This window comes from Patagioenas fasciata, chromosome 24 (genome assembly GCF_037038585.1).
Source record: "Patagioenas fasciata isolate bPatFas1 chromosome 24, bPatFas1.hap1, whole genome shotgun sequence".
NCBI classification, from domain to species: Eukaryota; Metazoa; Chordata; class Aves; order Columbiformes; family Columbidae; genus Patagioenas; species Patagioenas fasciata.
In genome coordinates this window covers 3,944,030-3,964,348 of record NC_092543.1, presented here as the reverse complement: position 1 = coordinate 3,964,348, position 20,319 = coordinate 3,944,030, and the positions used below count along the sequence as shown (strand labels likewise).

At 47.7% G+C, this 20,319-nt stretch overlaps 1 protein-coding gene across 9 annotated transcripts in view; it reads right to left on the bottom strand.

Moving 5' to 3' along the window:
- B3GAT1 (beta-1,3-glucuronyltransferase 1) overlaps positions 1-4,733 on the bottom strand; it is a 30,307-nt gene extending 25,574 nt beyond the window's left edge. For 8 of the 9 annotated variants that reach the window (XR_010652764.2, XR_011735665.1, XR_010652765.2 and 5 more), the window contains exon 1: positions 4,225-4,733. The gene's annotated coding sequence lies outside the window, so the exon portion shown is untranslated. The remainder of the gene's footprint in view (positions 1-4,224) is intronic. The other variant, XM_071798784.1, reaches the window with a different exon arrangement.
- Between the last annotated feature and the right edge of the window lie 15,586 nt (positions 4,734-20,319).

Genomic DNA, 20,319 nt, shown 5'->3' with positions numbered 1-20,319 from the left:
TATTTATAGACAAGCCCAGGGGGAGGTAACCCAGCACCCACTCCACCGTCACACCGAATTCTCTGCAAGAGGCCACGGCGCGCTGCTCCCAGGCAGCGTTACTCGTGCAGCTCGCTCAGCACCCACACGTGCATGCAACCAGACCCACTCAATCACAGCAGCGCACAAAAGCATCTTGGCCGTCGCTTTGTGCCGCCGGGGCAAGAGAAGAGTACGGGCTATTCGAAAGTACAACTTATCAAAAGTGGGATCCCTCTCCTGCAGATGGTGGCGGGAGTTATGCTTTTTATTCGCTGAGAGCTGAAGTGGGCCCCGAATCACGCTGGCATTATGTTATGATAATGCTGGAGGTATTATAAATGCTTTGCGTGCCAGACAAATCCTGGAGCAGGCTTCCAAATCCCCTCAAAATCCCCACTTGCATCTCTACATTCATCCATTCATGAAATCCAGAGCAGAGCCTCGGCATCCATCCTTTTGCTCCTGGTCTCTTTCCAGCTGAATGGAAGGTGAGGCAGAGTTAAGGTATTTCTTCTGGATTAGCTGCCTTTTGTTTTTCAGGAGCCGAATCTGAGGGAAAAACCGCACTAGGGCATTTAAGAATGTCATCCAGCAAGGCAGCTGAGACTAATCCCATGGCCCTTTCTCCTTCCTGGGCTGTGTGCAGACTTCGTTTGCTGAGCTACAGCCTTCAATCCCCCATCCACTGGGCTTTGACAGGGCTCCCAGATGGCAGACAGTGCAGAAAAGCAAATTTTTCCTGACAACCCAGCCCACCGGTGCAGAGTGCACAAGGCAGGAATGGAAGGAGAGAGTCTGAACTCTGCTTTCCATGTTGCATCAGCAGGACACCAGCTGTTGTGATTTCAGAGATGATACTGTGAAGAACTCGGGGATCAGCAGACACCTCTCTTCGGTGGGCTCTGTAGTGCACACACATCTCTGCAACAGCCCAGAGCTGAACAGAGAGAATTCCCAATCATGATGTGAAGATGTAAATCTCTTCCCTAGAGGTCACAGAGATGGGGTTTTCTAATTCCTTTCCACAGATTGTCCCATTCTAACTGGCGGAATTTCTTCTCTTGGTTCCCATATCTTTGCCAGGGAGCTCCCTACGTGATCACAGGTCAGTCAGCTTTCCCATGTCAGCACTTGGCTGCCCTTCCATCAAAACCATGCACGCAGTATTTTCTCTGTCCGCCCTGTTCACTCACATGTTACGCTCCAGTGCAGAGACTGGATGTTCAAAGCACCAAGGACTCTGAAGCATCAAACCACCAACAGTAAATAGCATTCCAGGGCAGCGTTCTGGCTGGAGCTGGGTCAGCAGTGGCCAAGGCAGTAACACACCATTGGAGAGCTAATACATCACCTGCTCCTAAAGAACAGCACAAGAAGAGCATGAAGCCTTGTGCAGAAGCTTAGCTCTTAACCCATCTTTAGGAAAACAGCTCAGATCCAGGCAGGAGGGGGATCTTGAGCATTTCCTATTTATTCGGCTACCATATGCACAGGCAGAGAGGGTGAGGAACAGCAGGAGGACTAAACCAGCTAAATTTGTGGGCCGAAGCCATGAGCATTGCAGGAGACTGGGATCTGCTCTCTAGCACCACGAATTTTTATTTCCTTCATCTCTCAGTGCCTCAGTTCCCTGGAGGCGTGGGGTTCCCATTAAAAAATGTAGGAGGATATATTCAATAGTGATTAATATGCTGCAACACTTAGAGCACTTGGGGGTGGTCCACGTGTCTGGATCAGGATATGAAGGTTAATTATGGGCCACACCCTGTGATCTCCACTCAGCGAAGCCCTTATGAGCTTCTGAAGGTGAATCCAGCCCTGATGCCAACTTGCCAGCCCAAACACAAACAGCTGGGGCTCACGGGAGGGAATCTGTCCTCACTCTTCAGACCTTGTGCTGCTGCCTCCCCAGAATTCAGGGATCTCGCTGGAAAGCCCAATATGAAAAGCAGCCTTGGAAGCCAGGCAGCCCCTGGCACCGCTCAACCCTGCAAGACAAAATGCGCAGTGATGCAAGAAAGAACCATATCGTCCCTTCCTATGGATTCGAATCTGCCCGCTGGGTTTTGTTTGAAGAAGAAAGAACTGCTTTTGCACAACTTTTTATTTTTGAGTTGGTAGAAATAGAACAAGGGCAAAAGAGAGTAAAGGCTTTGCAAAAGACAAGCCTCCCATAAGGACTAAAAAATGAACTGCAACCTTTGCTCCAGCGTCCCATGAAAGACAGATCTCTTCATTTCCCAAGGCTTCTGCTGTTGCAGCACAAGGTGCCAGTCCCTTCCGAGGGCCTGTTGCATCACTCTCCACCATGAGCCACCTCGGTGGTCAGCAAACTTTGGGCTGCCAACAAGTGGGAAGCTCTCCCCCTCTCCTTGCCCTCTCACTTTGCTGTCCTAGAGAACCACAATGATTCTTTTTCACTGTATAATCATTCAATTCCTTCGCCAGAACATCTGCCATGTTCCTCAGTGCTTTGGAGCTCACACAGAAAACAGTCGGGTGCTACATACAGAAAGAAGATATTTTACCCTCTTTTCCCAAGTGCCTCCATTTTCCCACACATTTTTGATCCTGATTCTGTCAGGTAACCCAAGCAATCCCAACCATTGTAACCTTCTAGCCAAATCTTGGTCAATTAATCCACATTGGAGATCTGTGTACAGAGAAGGACTAATTGTATCACCAAGACAAGCAAGATGTATTTTGGCTGAGTTAGGAGAGTTTCCTCATATGAGCAGGAGTTACTCCCAAAACAAAAGAATGGCTTGGAGCTCCATTGCACATTTGCACAGCCCTTCTTCTATATTTACGTGCATGCACAAACACCCAGCCTCACTCATTCGCACACGCTGGTAACACCTCGCTGTAGATGTTCAGGGACACTAACAATTTAGACAAGTCCATACAGATCTGTGCGACAGCCCGCACGGTCTCTTCCAGTCCATAACACATCATCTCCTTAGACGCGTACACAAGCCCTTATATCAACTGACAGTATGCTGGGGCTCATGACTTTTTGCTCTGTGTGCACATGTAGGGACTTCTGTGACACCTCGTTATCTAAGTAACCAAAGCAAATAACTCTTAATCCCATGCCAAGACCCATCAAGAAGCCCCTGAAGGCAAAGGCAGGAGGGGGTATCTGACAGACAGTGCGGAACAAATGGATATTGCAGCAGCAAGAGCCTGCCAAAGATAGTGAGGGACGCTCACCCAAGACCTCTGCTTACTGGGATTAACTGGATATGGGCTCCAAGGTGCAAACATCAGGTTCTCCTCGGTGTTTTCCCAAACATCTGGGTTAAGGCACTTCCCAATACTATTTGAAGTTGCGCTTTCTGGTCTGGCTGGCAGAAATTAGGACTTTGAGGGTCAGAGACCCAGGAATCGAGGCAGAGAGAGGCCCAGCAGAGAAAAGGAAAGCATTGTTTGTGGACAGCTTCATTGATCACCACGGACTTTCTCCCCCATAGTCACTGTTTTTCATCCCCATCCACTCCCACAACATATGTCACAGGGATCACTCCTCAGATGGCAAAGCATCGCTCGGCCATCTCCTATTCCTCCAAAAGATAGCACTCGGAAAGCTTTTCCCTTCCAGCAGCCTCAAAGTTGGCTCTCACCACGGCTGGCAGGAATGAAAGGGATTTCAGTTCCCCCTCCTCCTAAATCCCATCCCTTTCTGTTGCAAAGAAAAGGCAGAAGATGACGAAGGGAAGGGAAAAGCAACTCTCTCCATTGCCTGTCACCTCTCACCTCCCTCCTGTGTGTGTTTCTGTATGGGTGGGCTGGAAGGGCACATTGTAGCCCCCACGCAGCTTCATGGGGAGCTGCACGCAAGCCCAGGAGGGGAGCGCCAGAGCAGGTGTGGGTCTGGGAGGGCAGGGCTGACCGCACCGCGATCCCGGAGCCGACACACCGGCGTATTTCCCATTAACCAGCCAGCCTTCCCCAGGCAAAGCAGCTCGGCGTCCCCAGGCACCCAGCCGGAGAAAGGGGGGCCAAGTGATCTCCTGCACTGCAGCCCCCGGGACCCATTCTGCATTCTTTAAATACACTGGAAGGGGTAAAAAAATCATCTTGAGTCCTCCCTGCTTCCTCCCCGCTGCATACACACATCCATACACACACCCAGCGCTGTGCATAAAGCATCTCTGTCCTGCTCAGCCCAGCCATGCAATGCCCGCAAGAGGCAAGAGTTACCTTATTCCCACAGCCTGAACCGCCTTCTCTCTCCATCGTGGCTGGGAAGCTGCTCCCATTCATGCTTTAATCCCTGGGAACAGAGGCACGATTCAAAGCGGCTGTTCACCCACCAGAGTGGGCTCCCCCCGGCAACCTCCTCCTCCTTCTCTTCTCCCTTTTTCCTTGTTTGTTGGGTCCAGATTTTTCTTTATTTTTAATGTATTCTTTCTTAATCCAGGCAGCAACCAAGACACTCCTTCATTGCCTCCGCGTTTCACTCGCAAAGCAGCAGCGTTGGAGAGCTCCTTCCTCCTCCACTGCCTCTGTGGAGCTCCAGTTCCCCAGGTCTGCGTTTCTGCAGCGTGGCGTTAAGGGAAAGAAAGAGAGTGAAAGAGGGAGGGAGGGAGCGTGCAAACAGGGAGGAGGAGGAGGAGGAGGAAGCCAAGGGGGTGCAGGAGGAAGGAGCCAGAGCGTGGCTGACTGCTTTGTATCCAGAGCAGCGCCGACAGCCCCTTCCCTCCCCCCCAACAGTGGAGAACCTGCGCTGCTAATGGTCTGTACCAATTTATTCCACTTAGGCAGGGGCACTTCTCCCTGCGACAGGAGGAGAAGCCAAGGAAGGCTCTGAGCAGGCCCCTTAAGGAATTGGTTCCTGCTCTCCTCACTCCACGGCATCACCCACAGGAGTTTGCAGCCACAGGCTGGGGCAGATGCTCTCCCAGCTCGGCAGGCAAACGCAAAGCGTGATGCTGGGCAGGGCTGGGTGTGAGGGAAGGGTCTTGCGGGCGAGGAAGCTCAGCACCTCTCCGAGTGAAAGCAGTGACCATATGCTGGGTGGAAAGCAAGGTTCTCCTCCAGTCGCTTGGGAGCTTGGCTCCACTTTCTGCATGCACGCTTTAGTGGAAGCACCTCCACTCACCATGCATGCCCAGACTGGTGGCTCCCCGGCTGAGGCCACTGGGTAACGCTCGTTAGATCTCATGCAACTCCCCATCCATGTCTTTGCATGGCCCTGCTCAGCCATCCCTACCCAAAAAGCAAGGGAACCCCATGTCCGCTCTGGCAGTCGACTGAGAGCATCAGCATTGGGCCAAAGACAGCAGGAGCACGCTTCCCCCATGGGAGGGACATTCTGGATGTGACTGGGGCTGCCCTTAATCTGGAGACAACTGCACTAAGCCCAGTGGGCAGACAGGACACTTCTGTGACCTCTAACTATGCAGCAGGACCCCAGGGATACTCGCTTCCTTCATGGGGACCAGCTGGAAGACGCAGGACTCAAAGGGGCTGGGGAGCAGAGCAAGGATCTTATCTCCTGATACTGCCCTTTAACGGTTAACCCAGGCAGGGCTGACTCATGCTCAGCAGCAGATTTCTCCGAGATGGCTGAACACCACAGTACGTACGTCTCTGAATGCCTCGCTCACAGCTGGACCATTTAACGTGAGCCAAAAGTCAGCCTCGAGGTTGGAGTCACCTTTCACGTGCCCTGCTTGCCTGCTTCCCAGCAGATCAACCCCCTCCACGTGCCACCATCCCCTCCTGGTTACCTGTCCCACAGTGGACATGCACAGACCCACAGCCACAGCTACTCCTTGTTACTCCCTCTCTTCCAGATCTGGTAAGGTTACAGTGCCATAGTAACCTGGAGGTATAGACAGATCCACTCATACTTTACCAAAAAAGGAACAACAAAATAAGAACCACAACCTGCCAGTTACTGTGAAAAGTTTCAGTACTCGGGGAGCTGTGGCCCATATAGCGTGGACCAATCTCACCATCTTCATCAGGCTTTTCATTTTGAACCCATAGCATCCAGACCCCAGTTTTAATCTGTGGGTCTCGAGGGGTACCTGGGAGCAGAGATGTCTGCTATGTAGTTTGGAAGTGAAAACACTACCCACAAATTAACAAGGGTCAAGACACACCAGCTTCTGCTCAGCCACCTCCTCTGCAAAACAAGGCACTTCTTGCAATCAAAGGGAACGTGGCCTTTTTTTGTCCTTGGTCTCATTTTCTGCAAGGTACCTAGGGAGAGATCAGCTCCGAAGACTACTTGCCTGGGAATTTTGTGCCAATTCAGCTACTACTAAGGATTTCACTGAACTCTATGTCTATTAAAAATGCATAATGTCCGCTTATATCAAAAGGGCGGCTTCAGACCCATTGCTTTTCCAGCATGTCCCAGGCTACCTGCTGTTATGGCATTCGGGAGATGGATGGGAAGGAACTGTCCCTTGAGGCCCATATCAAGGGATAAGAAAGGGCACATTCACTGACTATTGCAGAGCTGGGTGAGAGAGGGGAAAACAAGGGAGAAGAGCCATAAAAATGCTCCTGCCACAAAACCTAGACACATAAAAACTCAGGGAGGAGGGAAAGGAGATGTGCTACACCTGAGATTTATAAAAATTATGGGTGAGCAGTAACATTTCAGGCTCAGCCCTGCATCAGTGTCTCCAAAGACTCGCAAAGGTGAAAGGCATTGGGAGAAGTGTCAAAGCAGCTCAGGAGGGATACAGACACATGCAGAGAGGGATTGCTGTGTCCCTCCCCTGCTCCCCCGACTGAAAATTACAGCCTGACACGCTCAGAGCTCCTTTCTGTGATCAGAGCAGCAGAACAACAGTGCAGAGGCGCTGCTCTGACATTTCCAAGGTTGCCCCTTTGAACCTTAGCGTATCGACTCGCTTGTGTGCTGGGTACAGTGTGCCCCATTCGCCAGAGCCGAATTCCAGGAGAGGGCAAGCCCACCAGGCACAGAATACGGGAGGAGAGGCTTGGGTGACCCTCCCAAAGGATTTTGGGATAAAAGGGGGAGAGGTGTTGTTTGCCTGGAATTCAGGGTGCTTCACAGAGGATGTGAATCTGAAACACGCAGCATCGCTGTTGACAGCAGTGTATACAAACAGAGCGGTATTTTCCTGCTCCCTCCCCTTTCTTATTATAGCACAAAACACCCCAAGTAAAATATACACACAACACAACACAACAATCCACTATAAAAGGAAAACAAAGCCCCAAGTGTGCACGCACATGCATACATAGATATTCTTCTGGAGTATGTAGCATACATCCAATACCTTAAATGTCATTTTTTAAATATTAATGCCGTGCTTCCGGCTAGGTTTATGTAAGATTTGTTACCACAGGACTGGAGGCACAAGAAAACCTAAACTAGACTCCCTCTGCTTGCCCCAGTCATGCAGAGGTTCACTCTCTGATCATCTCCCCCTCCCCGACCCCAAACGCGGGCAGCGGCAGAGCTGGGGCAGACACACACCCACCAGGATTTTCCGAGGAGGGGGCAGAGCTGCAGTTCCCTTTCCCCCTGTTCCCGCAGCTTGCGGCTCGCCATCTGTCCCCGTCAGGAGGATCTCTGCTTGGAACCACGCTGCAGCCAGGCACGAGCACGAGCGATGCCTCCCTGACTGAACAACCTCATTAGCCGAGGCAGCGCAGGGCAAAGGGAAGAGCGCGAGGGCAAATATTCGGCAAATAGCAGGGTACGTTTCAGCTGTGCACACACACGCACAGTGCACAGACACAGCGGATCAGCTGAAGCAACCCAAGGGGTGATGTGGTCCACGAGTCCCATCTAACTTGGCTGGCAGCGTTGGTTGACATGTGCACACTGGGCAAAAAGACCCTCCAGCAAGCACCTGCTAGCCCAGTTATTATTCTCCAAGGGCCAAACAGAGGCCAACAGGTTTTCCAGCAGAGCAAAAGCTTCTTATGGAGTGGAGCAACACATTCTGCTATTTGTACGGCGCGTTTCCAGCACATGCTGCTATTGCCCTTGTTGCTGTGCTACAGAGAGCAATTACCAGCCTTTTAGTCTGTTGGGCTTCAGTGGGGGGGAAAGTGGCGGATAATCCTGTGACAAAGCTACTCTGAAGCCAGGGTTTCTTTTTCTTCTAGCAAAGGTACAGTAAGCAGCAGGAAAAGCTGTCTTCCCATCCAAAATGTCCTGATGTTCTACTCAAAAAGTCTGTCTCATGGGTTTCACCTACACAGGCTAGCAGAGATGGTTCCTCATCACCCAGCTCAACTCTGTGACCAGCCTGGATTCAACGGGCCCTCAAGCTGCTTCACAGACACCGCAAAACACAGGAGTGGGTCAGAGCAAGCACTGGGGAGATGGAGATCAAAAGAAAAGCCGTGGTGATGTATCAGCAGGTGGTGCTCTCTCCTTCCAATCAGGGAACAAGTTAAGCCCCAGGCTGGCATTTTACCACTGGGCTTTCACGTCAGCCTACCTAAGACCCCTCTTCTCTGCAGCAGTTCTGAGCCCATGCCAGGACAGCCACGCTCTGCACGGAGCTCCCCTTGGACAGTGGCGCTTCTTAACATCTTGGAAGAAACTCTTCATGGGCTGAAGACCCATCGTAGGCAAACCTAACTCAGGAGAATACCTAAAAGAAAATGGTTTAACACATTGCTGGGAGTTGGCAGGAGTGATTCAATAACTCCTAGACTCTTTGTCCAGCTACAGCCTTTCTCTGATCATTATCTTGGCCAGAATCCAAGGCAGAGATTGTTCAGAGACTAGAGCAACCCAGACGGTGCTAAATCACATACATCCAAACTGTTCTCAAAGGGATTTTAATTTATTGGGAAGGATCCTCTTAGCAAACAAACATAAACAGCGATCCAGCTCTCTCCGCATTGCTTTGTAATTAAGCTCTGTTTCTAAACCCTCCACACATGCATCATACAGGTCGGAAGCTCTTGTCTTTGCTCTGGGTGCCACAGCTTGAGGTCAGGAAGCAAGAACATACACGCACGACTGGAATTACTGCTGTGTCTCTCGGTGTCTTGGATTTACAGATGACAGAAGTCACAGGCTGCTTTTTTGTTTATTTTTTAGTGTTCAGGAGACTTACCAGCAAGCCTAAGCCAAAAGGTGGCATTTCTCCCTGCCTTAATACTTCAGCTGTGCTGTAGACATGTGCTCTGATGTCCCCTCATTTTCTACCACTGCATTGCCAGGCAGTTCTGGATCTTACTGAGATAGAACCTCCGTTAAGAGCCGCTTGTGACACTCTGGGATTGCACCACCATGAACTGCTAGAGCGAGACATAGAAGCGCATAAATAATCATAACATCTCACATGTCCCAAGATCACACAAGCAATTTAGACTCTTTTTTTTTTTTGTGTCCTGTTTATAAATATTCATTTGAGAGCTCTTTTAAACCAACAGAGCTTGATGCAGAGTTGCTCCAAAAGCTCTGCAGGTAAACTGCACCTTTTTGCTCATCCTGCCAGGGTGTGCATGGCCCTGCTGCCTCTTACCTGCAAATATTCACAGACCACAACAGCACAGAAGAACCGGCAGCAAATATCTCAGCATCTCCTGTCCCTGCCATATGCCGATTCCCTGCTATTAACCTCTGTCTCCAAACTATTACGTGACCACATGGGAATCACATCACCCTGTCTGGGTTTACCCAGCTGCCACTCAATGGGATCACTTGGATCTATAAAAAACTGTTGCGTTCATGCCTGGAAAAGAAAAATTAATATGCAAACACAGACATAAATCCTCTGATGTGCACATTTATGTTTTTATCATGTAGTTAATCAGGAAAGAGTATGTTCAGTTTAGATACAGCTCCACACTTTGCCTCTGTAATCCGAATCCCAGAAGGGCCTTATAAAACCATAATCTGCAATGCAAAATCGCAAAGCATATGGGAGTGTCTATAGATTTTCCAAATCACCTGTGCCCTAATTTAATATGAATAACAATTAGTTTACTCTTATCAGTTAATTGTGCCCCTTGTGGATTCAGCAACACTGCATCTCGTCACCAAACGCCTTTGTCTGAGCAAACTTTAATTACACTTCCTCCCTCGGCCCAGCCCTTCTTGCAGCTTTGGCAACAAAGGCGAAATTGCTGTTAAACAAAAAATCCCACTGACAACAAAGAGGGAGCAAAGCCATTGCTTCCTGATGGAATCAGAGAACTAAAGGAAAGCGGTCTGGGGTTAATAGCGGGAAGCATTATTCCAGTTTCCCCAACGCAGCAAGAGCAGTCAACATCCCCAGAGCACCCTGGACGAGCGGCACGAGGAGTTCGTGCAGCCCCAGGCAGCACTGACATCCCTCCATCCCTCTCTCTGCTCCAGGAGACGTGACTCCCAGCTTGGGGCACCAGCAGGAGCCTGGAGAAGTCTTTCATTTCACCTTCGGTGACGTGATTAGCAGAGGACCGAGAACCAGGGTCCTGTTTCCAGCTCTGCCACCGACTCCAAACGTGCCAGGCATGTCACTCTGAGCCCGCTGCCTCACCCGTTTCAACAGCAACAACACTGTCATTGATAAAGCTGATGGGATGTGCACACACACTCACCCAATGCTTTGCTATCCATCCTGCACTGAAAATACCGTGAATGCACCACTAAGTGCTGCAACATTTACCTATTGGCATGGGATACGCGTTTTCTTCTCAAGTGAATCATGCAAAAAACAGATTGAGGATGACTGTGTTTCTACTTCCGTTTCAAACACCATAGGGTTTTGCACACACAGGCCTTAGATCTCAGTTACACCACCACCTTGGCAGCAGAACGTTGCCTTTGTGTAGCAGAGGGTGCGGGCTACAAACCTTTTGGATGAGATGAAGGAACAAGTCTGAAATGTGGTCAATAAAGCCTCTGCTGTTCGGAATGTTCCCAACCCACTAGAACCAGCCCAGCAATGGAGAGGCATCGCAGCAGCAGAATGAGATGTCGAAGCCAGAGGGAGTGAACACAGACGAAAAGGACACTCACCCTGCTAAAGGCAGGGAGTCCATCACCTGCCACATCAAATACACTCATCATCTTCCTACAGCACGACTTCTGCTCCCCTATAAAATGGGATTATCTTCACCCTTACAAAGGAATACGCTACTGTGAATATTTAATTGCTTTTACTACTCTCCTGTAATCGCTCTCATGACCTTTCCATGCACTATTTTGGTGTGCCCCTCACCAGGTCATCATTTCTAAGCCATAGGCTCCAGTGGAACAGAAACATTAATCTACAGACAGCAGATGCAAAGGTCATGGTGTTTGGTCTCTCCTGGTAAAAAATGATGCCACGAGTTAGATCAGGTTGAGCTCTGGCATTCTGGCAATGCCAGGAAAGATCCCTGATGCTTCCCAGTGGATCCTCCCACCTCTCTCTTTGATCACCCTATTAGCTTAGCAGCAGTGAAGAAAAGCATCAGTCAGGACTGGCTGGCAGGCGAGAGCAGGGACGGTCTTTTGACGTCTGATACTCCTCAGAACAAAGCTTGTGGCTCAAGCAGGGCTGCAGGAAGAAGCTAGAAATATAAACCAAACAAGAGCTTATTCTGCAGAGCTGCCGGGCTGGGCAGCGTTCACGCAGGTCTGACAGCCTCACCCTGTAAATGAATTGTTTCTTCTGAAAGCAGAGGAGAGATCTCATTCATCTCAGATACTGCAAATCCACGTACAGCACAGAATTGAACTGGGCTTTCTGAGAGAATGTATTTTATTAAGAATGCTGTTTAAATGGCTACCAACTTATCAAAAAGCCTTTTCATAAACAGAAATTTAACACTTGCTCATTATTCATGCTCCTTTCCTCTTTCCTCCCTTGTCTCCCAGCTACTTGTTCCCATCTAGAAAGAGAGCAACAAATCTCCCAAAGCAGACCTGCCAAAACTGAGCTCAAGTCTTTCTCCATCTGTGCATACACCACACTCCAGGTGAGGGACTGGCCAAGTGCTTCCAGGAAGAAAAGAGCTCAAGCCCTAACTGAAACCTAAAGGGAGACTGAAACCTAAATTCTGTGTGCTTGCGGGATCACTGAGGCTCAGAGCAATCTCATTCAGAGCGTACACTGATGACACACAGACAGGAAAAGGAACAGCGTTTGGACTCGAGGACAGACGAGCAAACGTGCAGCCTTCCTGCAGGAATACAGATCTGAGCTTTGCAAGTTTGGCCGTGTCCGGCACACGGAGCATTTATGCCTGCGGTGTCTGCGGACGTGCAGGATGCAGATCCAGCGGCATTCTCTGCCAAGGAGCCGAGCCCATCATTTCAAAGGAACGCACAATTATGAAAACGACAAACATCTCACATCTAAATAACCACTTTGTTGCTGAATCTCAAAGCCCTTTCGCACAGCTGCTGCAACAAGCGTGACGGCAGAGACAGGAACGGGAGTCGGACTCTTCCTTGGCCCACAGGGCTCCACTTGCACAGAGGATGTTTTCAAACCAGCCCAAAGTGTCCCTGGAACTAAATAAACTCGGGTCTGCATATACTCGGTTTAACATTGTGTTTGATGCTGGCCCAGTTTCTCCTCCCATCTCTATTCCATTATATGCAGCTGTTCAATACCCGCCTAAGACAAAGAATCAAAACGGCAGGACTCAGAGGCTTGGTTGGTCACGACACTTCGCTTCAGCCCTGCAACCTGGAGCACCAAGACACCATGCTATGTTTTTATTACTTGTGAGAGTTCAGCAGTCCATGTCCTCTCCTCTCCTCTTGCTGCTGGTCCCTCATCCTGGAGAGACAGCATTTTCTGGTTTAGAACATGGCCTGAGTGTTTTGCAAATAATTCATTTCATCACCCAGAACTAACTGTGTAAAGCAAAGTGAGAGACGTGAGGTTTAAATTTGCAGTGTGCTCAAGTTCCCAGAGCAAGTTGGTAACAAAACCCAAGCCTCCTGGTTGCCAGGTGCTTCTCTAACCTGTTTTTGTGACACTTGCACAGCTCTGGACAAAGGACATACACATATTTCAGTCTTGCGGCTCAAAAAGCCTTCCTGTGCTCCTTTTCCAAAACAACAGGGGTAATCTCAGCCCTCCCCCAAGCCACACACATAGAGGAGAGGTTGAGTTTTGGAGACACCAAGTCCACACTTAGAGCCAGACATCTAACATCTGAATAATGGAAAAGTCTGCAGCAGCTCCCTGTTTGCACAGACACTTGCACTTAAAGCAGACTAAAATCCCTCTGCTTCACACTTCCCCAATTGAATCTGGCATCCAGACTCAGTACAATAACTCCAACAGCAGCAAAATCTCCCATGCATCAGAAGTGAAATCTTAACTTGTATTTGTAGATAGTTTATTTTTAAATGTCGATGAAACACTACTCCATTGTCCCTCATCTTTTAAAGAAAAGCCAGTCACACACACTATGTCAGCCCAGGCCACATCTGAGGAAACAGAAATAAGCACAAAAGAAGTTTTTTCCCCTATTCTTTCTTTCTAAGACAAGAACAGCTCAGGATGCCACTAAAAGTCTGCATGGCCAACTCAGCTTATATGGAAAGAGGAAGGACCAAGCGCTTTGCTATTTGCCCCAAGACAGTCTCCTCAAGCGCCCTGAAGTCCAGTTGCTATTTCATGTGCATCTCTTCCTTCTCTGCTGATTTTCCAGTCCAGGGCATCTCTGTTTACAGGCCCCGGGTTGTACCCTGGTGTCAGAGCTGTCAGGCACTGCAGCAACCGACAGGCAGCAGTTCCGTTCAGCACAGTCGGGTGAACAGCCCCTTCCAGCACATTTTGTTATTCACATGCTCCGCCTGCTAATTGCTTTCTGAAATGGGGAAAAAACAGATGACGAGCAGAATGCAGCTCCTGACAAATTCCCCAGCACTGTAAATACGACTCACCTTGCTGTAAACAAGGAAATGCTAAGTGGCGGTGCTGCTTTGTGCGTAAGTTAGAAAACAGAAAAACACAGTGCAGCAAAAACCCCCTCAAGCTCCAATGCCACAAGACATCTTGCCCAAGGGCGAGCACCCCAATCTATTTTGTGTTTTGCTCTGAAGATACCTGTGAGCCTCTGGAGAGCTTGTGCTAATGCCAGCACAACTACAAACCATTTAGTCAGTGCTGATTCGTGCTCAGCAACCTCTTCATCTGGCTGAAGATACTCAGAATCAGGCTCCCACAGGCAGGCTCTGCCCTCAGAACTGCACCTGCCAAAGAACGAGGGCAAGGAAAGACTTGACAAAACAAAGAACTTTATTTCATTCAGACTCTAAGCATCTCTGTATCAGTCATGTTAGCTGAGCAGAGGCCTCTGCAATTTACAGTGCACAGTTCCGCTACAGAACCAAGGATCTACTGGCTCTTTGCAGGTACTACGTCTCTGCTACTTTAAGGGAAACATAATTTGCTCTTAAAAATAATGAGATTTAAAATTAATAAGCTTGGGGCTTTCAGCTTTCTCGACTGTGAATCTGTAGGCTACACTTTCAATACACTTTCAGATTTCTCCTCCATAGCCACAAGGCCTAGAAGCTTATTTAAAAACAAAAGCTCGAGCTTCCTATGGTTCCAAGAACTGGGGCCCTATAGAGAAACATCAAATACTGCAAGATCCACAATCACATCGCAAAAATTGACAGCGCTAGTATATAAGCACACAGTATTTTGCTGCTTACTTGCTGATCTGAACTATTGTGTGGTGATACGGTTCAACAGCGTGAGTCATTCCACCCCAGAGGCAATTGCATTTCAATACTAAATGCAGAAGCAACACAAAACCCAGGTGCACGCTCACAGCTGTCACTCTTTGGAGAGAGAAGGCGCTGGAAGCACTAAGATTATATAGGGCTGCAAACAATGGGAAACTCCAAGAGCAAGAGATAAGTAAATGCTTTCTGCAGATACCTAGCAACTCCTTGTAGAAAGACGCAAGTAGAAGAAAACTTCCACATGTGGTAAGTGAACTATGGTACTGTTTGGGGCACAAGGACATCAGCTCTGATAGAAGATACCAAATAAAGTCAAGAAGATTAGGGAAAATGGCCATGGAAATTTTAATTCACAGGATCCTTTTTCTGCAGACAGATGGTCATTTCAGCTTTCTATTCTCTAATCCCTTGTTCTGCAAAGCAAACATCCTAAATCCCAGATAATGTAGGTTTTACCATCTCGTACACTTCTCACCGCATTAAGGCTGCCCCCGGCGATACGATACATATGCTTAAACATCTGCACGCCTCAGTACTTCACAGGCACAAGAATCTCCCACCTGGATCAGCAGAGAGGTGATCTCTGCATGCTGGGCTCCAGCCTCAGAAGCCAGCACGGGCTGGAGCATCATGGGGATTAAAGGGAACCTTTTCCTGGAGATGGCTTTTCTCTAGCACAGCCAAAACTCCTCATCCATGTCTCTAAAGAGGAGGAAGGTTGCCTGTCATTTGACTTAGGCAAAAGAATCAGTTCCTGAGGGAAGAGAGAGAGGAGCAAGAAATTAATTACTGGTTTCTCAGTTTCCCTTTTCATTAGCTCAACTCGTTCACAAGGAGCAGTAAGCATCTCAGCCTCACAGAGAGCGTTCGCCATTACACAGATATTGAAATGAATTTCACGAAATATGCATATTGTTTGCTTCCGATAAAGCTGTTCAGATCAGACCATGAAAAGACCAGAAATTAAGGATTAGATCAACAGTCACTCTCCATTTACCCTCTAAAGAGCCCTGGATGGATGTGGAACAAAGGGACAGTCTGTAAGGGCTCTAAAAGAGGTAGGAGCACCAGACACTCTCAGCTGATGTACAAGTATTGAGAAATAGTTCATAGCTCCTGGAAACGGCTGAAGATTCAGTCTGTCTTCCACACAGGGCAACATCTCAAAATGTTCAGATATCGCACATCACATCTTGGGATTGCTGTTTCTGACAGACTCTCTCATCTCGCATGGCTAATAGCTCATTGTTTGTATTCATGCACGAGGAGTAAATTCTTCATTATTGGAGAGATCTGACATGTACAAACAATTGGAGTAAATTGATTGTATTTTCCAAATCATCACACAGACTCTAATTCTATCTGTGAGGCGCACTAATTTGCACTAGAATTACCTCCTAAATTAGGAATTAGAGCTTTTGACAGGGAAGAGCAATGACTGTCCTTGTGTTGCAAGGCTGGCGGGGGGAAGGGTGCAGGTCCCTTCCCAACTCACGCTGCAAGAGGCCTTCTGTCTGCCCTCAGAGTTCACTGAAGTGCAGTGAAGGAGAGACCTGATTAAACGAGGCTCCAGCATTTTTCAGAGAGGTTTAGATGCACATTTGAAAGGAACAGAGTATTTAAATGGAATCGTTTTATACCTTTTTCTCACACAGGAAACTGGGACGCTCCTGATCCCTTGAAAACTGGACATCTAAGGCTCTGTGCATCTTTTTCTTAAAGGAAGATGCTCAGTACAGAACACCACTGAAAATCAAACCTCCAAACCTCCAGAAAGTGCATTTGTTCTTGCTGGAAGCGGCGAACAGGGTGCAGTGTGCTCTTCCAGACATGAGGTCATCGTGCTGCTCCCAGAGGGTGCGCTGTACCAGCTCATTTAGATGTAGAAGACACTAAATCATTAAGTTAACTCGAATCACACACCCAAGAAGCATCTCTGTCTCCAGGAAGGGAAGGGATCAGAGTGTTCAGCGCTTTCCAAAATGCCAGACACGGGCTGTGTTTCTTGGACATCACCTCTAGCTGAAACACAGTGGCATTTATACCACTTCCAGTCTTCAGATGCTCCTTTCTTGGGGCAGGAGAAGACAATTAATGTGATAGATACCAGTGATATTGTTTCAACAGCGAAAACAAAACCATATAAAGATAAAAGCTAAATGTATAAGCTTATTAACACTCAGGTCGCTGTGTGAGCAGTGGAACCGGAGAATGCTGAATTTCCTAGGGAAATGGATCGAGGTTTAGGTGCTGTTGCTTAGTGAGATGCACATTCACAAAGCAGCTTTCCCTGTTCTTGGGACATTTGCAACATCTCCCACATAGAATCTGGTTTCTAATAAGGGTGGCCTTACAGTGCAGCCCCCAGTAGTGAGACTAAGAGTCTTTTCTCTGGCCACCTATGTTTGTAAAGCCTATAGAACTATAGGATTCTGCCAGTCCCTCTGGGTAATAAAAATAACATTCTCTTTGAGACTGACACACTCCGGAGAAATTTGTTTGAAACCTGCAAATGGTTCAAAAGCTATCAGAGGGGCAAGGACGCAGATCTCACAGGCCCTGGCGTGTTTGCAAGCCCAATGAAAACCATCTCTGAGGGAAGAATGCTCATAACTTAAAGCTGGACCTGACACAAAGGAATAGACAAATAATGGACAGAGAAGGGGGAAGGAAACACCGCTTCTCTTAGATATGCAGAAAAATCCAGCTAAACCCCAGGGAGTCGCAAAACTGACTTTGTAAAGGCATGATTAAAGACAAAACAAACACTGGGAGGTTTTTTCCTCTGCCTTTCAACTCCAGCAATTATAGAAACTTAACCTGAAGCACACTCTATCTGTAACCAGTTGATCTACATAACTATTTATGTTTTTAATTTGAATGGAAAGCTGAAATATTCATATACTTGTGCAGTGCTAGAAAATTAAGATCTGTGGAGGAAAAAAAAAGATACTTCCTGACTCCTGCAATGTTTGATGAAACAATAAGACGCTGAGGCGGGGAGAAGTACCCGCGATCCGACTGCAGCAACAACACACGGCAGTTTAGATCAAAGAGATCATGGATATGCAGCAGTTATTTCCTTGGGTGCCAGCGTGTCTTTCACCTCCTGCTACGTGGAGTGTATTGCTGGATGACAATGTGACAGGACTGGTGGCTTTTGTCTTTGCTCCATAACATGAATTTCCTGGGATGAATAATAAAATGGAACACCTGAGGTTGGCCATAGGACTGGTAAAGTGTTTCCCCTCTAGGACACAGACCAAGTCGCTACGTACTCTGAGAGAAGCCAAGATCCTACTTTGGAAAGGGAGGAATTTCACCTCTGAAAGCAAAGTTTAAATCTGTCTTTGGTCCTGTGCCACTCGCAGTGTGTCTTCAAGTTCATTCTGAGCAAGCATGGATCTGCGTCACAGCTCTGTACGACAGCAATCAGAGTGTTATTTCTATACTCATAACTTCATCCAACAAAGTGCACTTAAAAGAAATATTTTCCCAGCATTTTACTTCTTTTTGACCTTTGGAGTGTGCATTCCCAAGGTTCTCCCTCTGCCCACAACCATGAAGATGTGACGCTCGCTCCAGGGGACAAGGGGTGGGGGAGAGAAAGAAGCACGCTGAGATTCTGGGAAAATAATGCAATTCCAGGAACAAGAGCTTTAAATGAGAAAACAAACCACACAGGTGATGCAGATGAGAACCCAATATTATGAATCATAGTTCAGCAAGCTGGTCTGAAGTGACAGTGATGTAGCTGGGAACAGTGGAGTGCTCTCAGGCAAGAGGAGACAGGAGACGAGTAGCATACGTTCGCCTGACTTTCATTTCAACAGTTCCAAACCCATTACTCAAAGAATGCACAAATGCATTATACTCAACCCAAAATATTTCCAGAAGCAGCGCACTTGTGCAAATATAAAGGTAACTTCACGGGGTAAGCGTGTTGGTGCCTTGGCTTTATTGCCTGTTAGCGGTTCGCCTTGGTTAGGATCCTGAATTCTTCTGATTATGCAGATATAATTTATCATATTGTTCCAGAAATTTGGTTAGAGCTGTGCTTGGAGAGACGGCTGCAGCTGCAGCACGCTCACAGAGACACCCATCATTGCTCTCTTTTATGAGAAGGAAAATTGGCTGTTGCTCCTCCCGCAAAAAGCAGCTGTTATTTGTTGTTTTCAGGGTGGCTGTTGGTTTTGAGCGTCTTATTTTGAGCTATTATGATGAGTTTGCCTTCTCTTCCCACTTAACCGAATTACGCAGTGTTTATGTTTCCAGTCCTCTGGTGGAGACGCACGAAGCTGCTGCTGCTTCCCTCCCTTCGCACACAATCCCACCTTTGGCAGGAGGGATGGGCTGGAACTTGCACCCTTAGCCACCCACCTGAACCACCAAGCATCGACCACCTGCTGCGCAGCTTTCTCCTTCTGTGCAATAGCAAGAATAGCAAATTAACGAGTCTGAGTTAAGCGCAAAGCCCTTTGCTACCAGAACCAAGCCCCGGCAATGGCGACAGAGTGAATTCCAGCGAGAGGTGCAGCCTGGACGTGGTGGCGATACATTTGATATCTGCGTGCTCCCCTTCTTACTCCAGAGTGCTGCATACCTGCTGTCACAGCAGTTCCTACACAGCAGAGGAGAATTTATAATAATCCTAAATGCAAACTTTGCCTAAGCACAGTTTCCCACAAGGTCAGTCTACATGTGGGGTAAAGAAACACCTTGCCGTTGTCAACAGCTACTACTATACCCTTTGTGTAAAGCATTTGTGTGTGCAGACAGAGCCTAAACTGGGTCTGGAGAGAACCCACAAGATCAGAGCCCAGCCCCTGCTTTTCAAAAGAGGGAGTGAGGGAAAAACGCAGATTTGCACGATACAGTGGGACAGAAACACAGTCAGAGTTCTCCCTCCCCAATGGCCTTTTTTAATAAAACCACCTCATCCATTTCATAAAAGCAACTCATTTAAAAATAGCACTACTTTTACATTAGAAATGTTTCCTCTTCATAAAACATCATTGCTACATTTTTAATATAATAGCATTTCATACTGTCTAGAAATATGCTCTAGCTTGTAGTTAAAGGGATCTTAAAAAGGTTTCCAAGGCACAGTTGCTGTTCAAAGGCATCCTTTCTCTTTTCCTCCCCACATATGGGATAAAAAGCTTTAAAAAAAACCCACAAAAGCTAACGAAGGATGCTTTCCTTTTAATTCAGACTGTCTCTCACTTTGCAATCAGGATTACACAAGTCATCTGTGTTCACCCCATAGAAGATGGAGATGTGGAGTCCAAGCTATACAAAGTTTGATTCCCTCTCTGTGTGTTCCTGGTTCAGTTCCTGGTATGTCCACTCCGATTAATGACGGTAATCGACACTTTCACATCTTGATAAAAGGCCAATAAGCAAGCCCTAAATTAGAATTCCAGATGTCACATGAAAATGACAAATGACAAATCTCAGGTCCTGATCCTGCAACCAGCTTCCTGTGCCCAGATCCACGCACAAAGTTTTATGGGGTTTTATGCTGACAGGCACTGGCAAACACATACACATTTGGCTGGAAATCATGGTCTATTCTTTTCTTTCCTAAGCAGCAGGATGTTTCATTAACTAAAAGCAAGTCATTAAGAAAAAAAAAAAAAAAGAAGAAATGG